We start from the raw sequence: 7,737 nt of genomic DNA on the forward strand, positions 1-7,737 counted from the left end.
GTTGGTTTCTCAGCGGGTGTGTCGCTGAGTGGGGAAAATCTGTTAGAAACGTGAACAGGTTGATGATGCCCCGTGGACTTTGAATGCTTACGACTATTCCTCCTTCGGACAGTCACCCAGCCACCCCTTCCTGGCTGCTCAGGAGATGCCAGGGGACGGCTACCAGAGGCTAACTCAGGCCGTTCCACACTGACTACCGAGGACTGGCTAGCTGATCTACCAAGGTGCGGAGCCGGACTTCTAAATCAGTGAGCCTCGCCTCCATGTCTACAAATAAACTACACTTATTACAAGTACCATTACCGCTAAAGGAGGCAGAGGAGTAACTGAACATGTGACACACCGAGCAGGCGAAAGTAGTTGAGCGAGAGGGAGAAAGAGAAGACATCGCTAGTTGCTAAGCTAAAGTCACTAACGGCTAAGCTAAAGTACTGTAGCATTAGATACAAAAACCTTTGAAAACAACTATGAGATTGAACAGCAGTCACTTAGAGATGGAAAGTACTGTGAGTGCTTAGGCAAAATTACTGTGAGAATAAGTGTTTAGCGGACAGTTGGCTGCTGTAATCTAACAAATTTAACTGGTATTTAGCGAGAGCAGCACAACACGGTACCAACACACAAACACCGGAAACGGAAATGAGTCGACACGCTTACTGCAATACGTCAGCGTCACACACACACAGTTACTCAATTCTACTATTGAGTAGAATCGAAATGTCTCCAGTCAAACCAGTACCATGGCTGTGAAAGACAAAGACAAAGCAAGGAGAGCGTTCTATGCAATAAAAAGAAACATTAAAATCTATATTCCAACTGAAATCTGGCTAAATTTGTCCTACATCTACCTAAAGCGACTTACAATTGCTATACATGTCAAAGGTTGCACGCCTCTGGAGCAACTAGGAGTTACGTGTCTTGTTCAGACACACAATGGTGGATGGGTCACAGTGGGGAATTGAACTCAGGTCTCTTACACCAAAGGCATGTGTCTTATCCATTGCACCATCACCACCCTCAGAACTAGAACTAATAATTCTATATGACTGTGAAATTTGGGGACCAAAACTTAATAATGAATTTGACAAATGGGACAAAACAATCACAGAATCTCGCTGTGGACATCTATAAAAGCATCCTGCAGGTGCAGAGAAAAATCCCAGATAACCTGTGCAGAGCAGAGCTCGGCCAATACCCCCTCTTACTAAAATGCATTTGTCTTAAATGTCTTATGAGGGCAAGTTAAACTGGCAACATGGGTCATCAAGAGGAACATGGACGCCTCTACAGAAATCTGGGACCAGTATACATGACAAGACTATATCTATCTATCTATCTAACTATAAAGATAGATACAATATATCATTATTATCGTTGTTTCTTGTGTTCTAAAATTTCCACTTTCATTTAAAAACACATCTATATTTGAAAGCGCTCTTACTTTGTTACACAGACGTACAGGTAGCTTGTTGATTGGACAACTTCGGCGATTGTCATCCTGCATCATCAGGACCCATGTGGGGAAATCAAACCTCAGTGACTGACAGATGTTTATGCAGCACTTTAAGGCTTCTGATCTGCATCACAAAGAGCTCATGAAGTAATAATTTATTATAAGCATGATTATGTTAGGGGGTGGTGATGGCGTAATGGAGAAGACTATGCCTTTGATGTGAAAGACCCAGGTTCAATCCCCCACTGTGACCCATCCACCAATGTGTCCCTGAGCAAGACACTAATTGCTCCAGAGGCGTGTGACCTCTGTCTGACATGTATCGCGATTGTAAGTCGCTTTGGATAAAAGCGTCAGATAAATGTAGACCGCATATCGACTACATAGCCTATTGTGAATAATAACAGGGCTTAAGAGCCTATAGTATACTGTGGTATCGCTGTCACAAATATTTAATGAACTGATAGGGTAAACGGAGTACTCCTTTTTTTTTTCTTCTTTCTTTTTTTCTGTCTGAGTAAGTGTGTTCACGAGTATGCATGTACACACATGCAGTCAAGCCCGAAATTATTCACACCCCAGGCAAATTCCGACCCAAAGTCACTCCCATTCAACCAGCGAGCTGCTTCCGAATCAGAAATTACACAGGCGTCTCCGAGAAGACAACAAGACGATGCACAAGAGGCACCACTGTGGAAAAAATTACTCATCTTTTCTTTACATTTGAACAAAAAGTGGCATGTCCAAAATTATTCATACCCTTTGCAAACTGTCAGTCTATGGGAAAATCCAAAGATCTATACCATTCCAAATAGTCCAAACTGTTCTAAAGCATCCTAATTACCCTGAGTCATTGGGAACAGCTGTCTTAATCAACTCAACAGGTGTGAATCAGAAGCTCTCTGCTGTTGGTTTGTGGACAGTCATGGCTAAGACAAAGGAGCTCACTGAGGACCTGTGGCTGCGCATTGTGGCTGGCCACAAGTCAGGTAAGGGCTATAAGACCATATCTAAATGTTTTCAAAGTTCCAGTGGCTACAGTGCAAAGTATTATTAAAAATACAAGACATTCCACACTGTGAAAAATCTGAGGACGTGGTCGGAAGCCAAAAGTGACACCTGTGCTGGCCAGGAGGATAGTGAGAGAGGTAAAAAAAGAATCCAAGGATCACCACCAAGGCCATCCTGATGAATCTGGGCTCTGCTGGTGGCAACATCTCAAGGCAGACAGTTCAACGGACACTTCACACCGCTGGGTTCAACGGACGCAAACCAAAGAGGACAGCACTCCAGATAAGGCACACAAAAGCCCGCTTGGCCTTTGCAAATGCTCATCTGGACAAAGAAGAAGACTTCTGGTCTTCTGTCATATGGTCAGATGAAACAAAAACTGAATTGTTTGGCCACAATGATGTAGCCTTCATTTGGTGTAAAAAAAAAAAAAAGAAAAAAAAAAAAAAAGGAGAAGCCTTCAACCCTAAGAACAACATCCCCACTCTCAAATATGGTGGAGGGAACCTAATGTTTTGGGGTTGTTTTTCAGCCAGTGGACCAGGGAACCTAATCACAGTAAACGGCACCATGAAAAAGGAGCAATACATCAACATTCTCAGCAACAACATCAGCCAGTCTGCAGAGAAACTTGGCCTTGGGGACCAGTAAACATTTCAGCACAAGAACGACCCAAAACACACAACAAACGCCGTGAAGAAATGGTTAGCAGACAAAACATTAACGTTTTGCAGTGGTCCAGCCAGAGTCCTGACTTAAATCCCATTGAGAATCTGTGGAGGGAGCTAAAGATCAGGGTGATGGCAAGGAGACCCTCCAACCTGAAAGAGTTGGAGCTCATCGCTGAAGATGAATGGGCAAAAATACCACTGGAGACATGCAGAAAGCTGGTCAGCAATTATAGCAAGCGTTTGATTGCTGTAATATGAATTTACATTTTATATTAAGATAAACAACAACAAACAAAAACAAACAATAAAAATAATAATAATAGTAAAAGACAACCAGCCGAACAGCAGCAATAAACAGCTGACATAGTAAGACAAGTAAGAGAAAAATGAAAACAAGAAACAGTCCAGCACACTAAATAAGCAACACAGCACAGCCACGAGAGCTGGAATAATAACAATTAATTAAAATAAGTAACTGAAAGAAAAGCATAAGGAATAATTCTACCAGGGACAACCTAAATTTGTTTGTGTCTGTGTGAGACTGTGTGTGTCTGTGAATGTATGTGTGTGTGTACATGTGTGTGCGCATAAGCCTGTTAAAGAATATAGTTGTTAGTGAGAGAGGGATACCAAAACTGTGCCACACCTACCCCAGCAACAGGCAGGAAAGAACCCCAGTAGCCAATAGGGGTGGGAGAAAGAAAATAAATAAATCAAAAAACAAAGACTCCCAGATGCCCCGCGACGCAAACGCGGAAGACCCCGACCCAAATGCCAGTTGACAACGTAATGCCAATGGAACACAAGAAGCGTAACCTGCGGAAGAGCAGCGCCGGGACTGACCGTGGCACGCACACAACATAGACCATAGGCCAACAGAGAAATGGGGAAGCATGGCCCCCAGCCAAGCCAGAGGCATCCCTCCCCAGAGTGCAGGCAGTGCCAGCAACCCCAGAGGCCGATCTGGACGGGGCCCAGCCCCCCCAGTCAAGCACCCCCAAGGAGGAGCACCCAAACCTATCCCGACAACACCGACCATGTGCCCCAGAGACTCCCAAGTGCCCCCACTGTGAGAGAGCTGGCAGGGGGAATCAGCAGGAGCCCCACCCCTGCCGAAGAGGGCCCAGATAAGAAGACACACCACCCGCCCAGAAATGAGCACAAGCCACAAGCCCGAGTCCCCAGATCCCTAGGTCAAGAGCGGGCCCCCACGCCAGGGGAGCCCCAACCCCCGCAGCCCACCCCAGATCAGGTAAGGCCATCACCAACCCCACAGCACCCCCGACGCCCGGGGATCCAGGGGCAGTACATGAGGCCAATGAGAATTTCCCCCACTCCTTCAACCCCTCTGACTGCCTCTGTAAATGTATTACTTTGTGTTGGATGCATGTCATGGGTTGTGAAGTGTTGTATGGTGGAGTAAAGATAAGGTGTGTGGTAACTAAGGTGCAGTTAAAATTGGAGGGTAGTTGTGACACAGGCACCCCACAACTGTCAGGTAGTGGAGCCTCCCATCGTGCCCCTCCAGCCCCCAAGCCCTCTGTGTCTAATGTGTCATTACAATTGAGGGGCGGCCAGTGGGGAAGGAAGAAGGGCAAGGCCGCAATAAAGCAGCCCCACCCACCAAACGCCCTGCAGCCTGCCCACCCCCCAGAGTTCTAGGGGTGCATGATGTGAGACATGACCAAAGGGGGAAAGGTGAAGGAGGTCATAGGAAGGGATAGAATGGTCCTCCTCACTGGGACCAGATTCCTGACTGGCCCCATCATTCAGTCCCATCCCCCACCCCCCTAAGCAGGAGGACACCAGGTCCCTCCAGTCCAGGGCTTATAGCAAGAGCCCCTCTAGCACCGGCAGCACCCCAGAGTCAGCGACAACCCTGCCCAGCCCCAGGACGGGTCTAGGGGGGGCCAGCCCCAGAGGCTCCAAAGCCCCGAGCCCCAGACCCCCACACACCCCCGAGGCAGGTCAGCGCAGCCCCAACCCAAAGTCCAACAATCCCCCGTCCTCGCCGGGGCCCCACTGCCACCCCCCCACCTCACCGTTCCCACACAATCGGGAGACCTCCGAGCACCACCAGGCTATTGGAGCTGGCACAACCCACAACAGCCCCTAGGACTCAACACGACCACAATCCAGAGGACCAGCGCGCACCCCCAAACCACTCCGTCAACCCCTTCTTCCTGGTCCCCCACCCCTCCAACAACCAGTCGCCAGACCCCTCAGAGAACTGAAATACAATTATCAGGATGCACAGCATGCACACAGGACAGAGCCGCACACCAGCCCAGTCCAGGCCCGCACCTGATGCCCCCAACCCCCGACAAGCACCCAAGCCAATCACAACCTACAGGTGAGCCAACCAACACTACCCCGCTGCCAATCTAACAAGCCAAGTAATGCGCTGCACAGGAGAACTCTAGTGCGATTCAACCAAACTAAATCAGGCATGTGTGAAAGCACCCTAAGTCCTGGCTCTAGACTAAAGGATTTTGCAGTCGAGGCCCCTCAGTTCTGGAACTCCCTACCTGAGAACTTGAGGCTGCAAGCCTCTCAGGATCTGTGTCATCTTTGAAATCACTTCAGAAAAGATTTCTCCAATCAATTTCTCCAATCAGAAACAAGGTAGAGTGATGACACTTAATCTGCACATGCTCAAAAGGATTCTCTCTCTGCCTGTGGAACAGGAGCAGGAGCATTCACCTCAGCAGAAGTTTTAAACAAAATACTGATTTTGAGGAATGAAAGTAACTTTTTGGATGTCTGAAGTTTAGGTGACTGCAAATCTAAACTTGCACACATTTTATCTCTAGGTTATTGATTAACAATTAACACTAACAAACTATGCTTATATAGTTGTGGCTAGCGGGCATACAAGATTTTATCATGGCTGCAAATTCGGGGGGAAACACGGCCACACGGCCCAATGTAAGCAGCTTGTTGGTCTGTTTTCAAAATAAGCATATTTCACTAAATATAAATGTAAAACCATATTAAAATGTGCATGAAAAGAAATGGATTTGTTCTATAAACAAACCACCAATTAACATAGGCCAACATTCTTTGTATAAAATAGTGTGTTTTATATGTGTTTAACAGAAAGTGTGAATATTATATAGGCCTAAGTCTGCAAAAGTTCCTTTCCTTGTCAGTTTGTCTTTATGGTGGACTTAAAGTAGTTGATGGTATAAGACCCTGCGAAAGCAAAGAGAATGACTAGTTCACTTGTAAATTTTATGAAGTTAGAACAGAGTGAGCCTGACATCTGAAATAATTTGAACCATTTAAAAACTCTTATGTAACATTATTAGCTGTAAAGTCATTACTTTGAGGTAGCCTAGGATTTTACTTGAGATGCAGTGGGCTTATTTTTCAGTGTTACATACACTCTGACTTGTTGCATTTAATTAAATATTTTAGTCTTGTTCTTATAAGTGAAAATATATCAATTGTATTATTAATTAGTGCACATATATGCGTTTCTTGTATCAAAAGATGACTAGTGTATCTCAAGTAGTTTCTGAGTTATTAAGGAAAATTTAAAATGTTACAATTGCCTCCTCTCTTTATTTTTAACTATGTATGTAACTTTGATTGAAGTGCTGTGTAAATAAAGTTTATTATTATCATTATTATAATACACTGCTCAAAAAAAATAAAGGGAACACTAAAATAACTCATCCTAGATCTGAATGAATGAAATAATCTCATTAAATACTCCTTTCTTTACATAGTTGAATGTGCTGACAACAAAATCACACAAATTATCAATGGAAATCAAATGTATCAACCCATGGAGGTCTGGATTTGGAGTCACACTCAAAATCGAAGTGGAAAACCACACTACAGGCCGATCCAACTTTGTTGTAATGAGGCTCAGTAGTGTGTGTGGCCTCCACGTGCCTGTATGACCTCCCTACAACACCTGGGCATGCTCCTGATGAGGTGGCGGATGGTCTCCTGAGGGATCTCCTCCCAGACCTGGACTAAAGCATCCGCTAACTCCTGGACAGTCTGTGGTGCAACGTGGCGTTGGTGGATGGAGCGAGACATGATGTCCCAGATGTGCTCAATTGGATTCAGGTCTGGGGAACAGGCGGGCCAGTCCATAGCATCAATGCCTTCCTCTTGCAGGAACTGCTGACACACTCCAGCCACATGAGGTCTAGCATTTTCTTACATTAGGAGGAACCCAGGGCCAACCGCACCAGCATATGGTCTCACAAGGGGTCCGAGGATCTCATCTCGGGACCTAATGGCAGTCAGGCTACCACTGGCGAGCGCATGGAGGGCTGTGCGGCCCCCCAAAGAAATGCAACCCCACACCATTACTGACCCACCGCCAACCGGTCATGCTGGAGGATGTTGCATGCAGCAGAACGTTCTCCACGGCTACTCCAGACTCACACATCTGTCACATGTGCTCAGTGTGAACCTGCTTTCATCTGTGAAGATGAACAGTGAAGTGCCATCCTGGATGAGCTGCACTACCTGAGCCACTTGTGTGGGTTGTAGACTCCGTCTCATGCTACCACTAGAGTGAAAGCACCGCCAGCATTCAAAAGTGACCAAAACATCAGCCAGGAAGCATAAGAACTGAGA

Source organism: Micropterus dolomieu, linkage group LG12, assembly GCF_021292245.1.
Source record: "Micropterus dolomieu isolate WLL.071019.BEF.003 ecotype Adirondacks linkage group LG12, ASM2129224v1, whole genome shotgun sequence".
Lineage (NCBI taxonomy): Eukaryota > Metazoa > Chordata > Actinopteri > Centrarchiformes > Centrarchidae > Micropterus > Micropterus dolomieu.